The 2,500-nt window shown below is 38.1% G+C and overlaps 1 protein-coding gene across 1 annotated transcript in view; it reads right to left on the reverse strand.

Moving 5' to 3' along the window:
• The window catches only part of LOC113818007 (uncharacterized), a 146,877-nt gene that overhangs the window by 93,708 nt on the left and 50,669 nt on the right, over positions 1-2,500 (reverse strand). The gene's annotated exons all lie outside the window — the stretch shown is intronic.

The following is a 2,500-nucleotide window of genomic DNA, read 5'->3' on the forward strand; positions in this document are numbered from 1 at the left end:
TTATCATCATCATCATCTTCATCGTTATCATCATTTTGTTATCATTATCATCTTAATTAGCATCATTATTATCATTATCATTACGTTATTATTATCATTATCATTGTTATTACTACTGTTATCCTTATCATTGATATTACTGTTATCATAATTATCATAATTATTATTATCATCATCACTTCTGTTATGATTATTATTAACGTTAATTTTAATTACCATAACTATTATCATCATAATCATTATTTATCACTAATAGTAATATTGTTATCATCATTTTCATTATCTTCATCATTTCTATCCTTATTATTATTATTATTATTGTTAATATTCCTTATCTGTTATTATCATTATCATCATTATCATTTTCATTATCATCACCATCGTCATAATCATTATCATAATCATTATCAACTTAGTTATAATGAATATTATGATCTTTTTACAATGTCTGTCAGTATTACTATTTTCATTGCCCTTTGCATCTATTATTGCCATTATCTCTATCCCCCTATATCATTTGTATTATTACTTCCATTTTCTTCACTATCATTATTATAACAATTACCGGCGCTATTTTTACCAAAATCACTCCAAATTACAGGTACCATTACCATTATCTCAAAGTTACCAATCCTTTTATTACCCCATTATTAACTTGAAATGCCGACAAGGATAATCTTATCACAATATCCTCATGAGCATCATTAACAGCATTACACGAAGAATAAGCAGCGACACTGATAAGTCTTCTTATCTCAAATCAGACTCTCGATTCGTGTTGCGTCGTTGCTTGAAACCTGGGATTCCGTATCAAGTCGCTCTGGCGTAGTTTGCAGCTTGTTCTGTGGCTTCTGGGCTTGAGGCTTCAGGGAAAGTGTTCGTGCGATAAAATTGAGTGACGTTATCGGCTCCTGGGTTATATCGCTCGCTTTTGCTGCTCGGATTTCACGGTCTTCTCTCTTTCTCCTTCTCTTTCTTGTTTTCTTATTATTTCTCTCTCTTTTTTCTTCTCTCTGACTTTCTCTTTCTCTTTCTTTCCATTCATTATTCTTTCTCTCCCTCTTTCTTTTTAACCTTTCTCTTTCTACCCCCTCCTCTCTCTCTCTCTCTCTCTCTCTCTTTCTCTTTCTCTCTCAATCTATCTACTCTTCTCTCTCTCCCCAGTAAGTTGCTTGCTTTCGCCCCCATCTCTTTCCTTTCCTCCCAAATAGCCATTTATCTCCCTACCTCCTTCATTTCCTTATCTCTCTTCCTCCATCCTCTTATCGGTTTTCCCTCCGGTCTATTTCTCCATCTTCCAACCCGAACCTCAGCCCTTCCATCTTTCTATCTTCCTTGCTCTTACACGTAAGAAAAGCTTCTTTTCCCTCGTGCATGACAAGGTTTGGGTTCACGCACAGTCCAGAAGAAGGGCACGACCCGCCTTACAATTGCCAAGAACCCAGTAATACGTCGGTGCAGGTCACGGCACAGGTGACGGGAGACCTGAAGTTCGTCTGAGGTTTTTGCATGATTCACATGTCTTACGTATTGAAAATTATACCAATCAGGTTAGCCTTCCCTTTAGGCAAAACTGCAATCTACAACCGCTGAATAGGCAATCGGTTGAATTTGAATAATAAATCCGTTCTTGGCCAACCAAAGACAAAAGAGGCCAATCATGCAAATCAGTTAAGCCATTATTATAATAATTATGCGTGATAAATACAGAGGGAAATGCGAATATCGATGCCTCATAATTCACCACAAAGGACAGGACTCTGTAATCAACTGAAAATCATTGTTTATAGTTTTCACAACTGACAGTGTAATTAGTGATCTTTTATGCTGTCAGCCAACTGAGTGGCGTATCGCGTCGACTCATTAATGGAGTGATCAGTATGGCCCAGGACGGGATCCCAGACGACACAGGACCTCACTCCCCCGGACCACAGCAAACAGGGTCACTGGCCACGCTAGAATGGGTCACGCTGGCTGATAAGGCCGCACTAAAGAGGACCAAACCGGATAGTTCACGCCGAACTCCAGGGCACCGGCTACAAGCACAACAGACAGGACTTCATCAGCTTTATGGCTTTCATAACAATCAAACAGAACGAAATGGCATTAAACTGGGACAGGGGCAGCACTTTATTGAATGTCACCATTCGTCTCCATATCACGAAGATTCGGCATTTAGGAGTTGCCTATGAAGAATGATCCATCTCTGTCTTTAATTAGCGAATAGGCACTTTCGGGTTACCAAAGCTATCACACTAATGACCTATCGCGCGTATAATTGATTACTCGGTTCATAGCCATTCAATTATTTAGAATGACTATGAATTTCCCAGGTGCTGTGAATATTTTTAGAAATTTGCGCAAAAAAGGAGAGGGATACACACAAGAAAAATCGATAGTAGCAATAATTGCAGTGTAATCTCGTTGATAGGGCAATTTCTGTGAAGAATGGTTGTCATAATAACAACTAGTTTATAAGACAAGAGAATCCTCTATCTCA

This window comes from Penaeus vannamei, chromosome 18 (genome assembly GCF_042767895.1).
Source record: "Penaeus vannamei isolate JL-2024 chromosome 18, ASM4276789v1, whole genome shotgun sequence".
Lineage (NCBI taxonomy): Eukaryota > Metazoa > Arthropoda > Malacostraca > Decapoda > Penaeidae > Penaeus > Penaeus vannamei.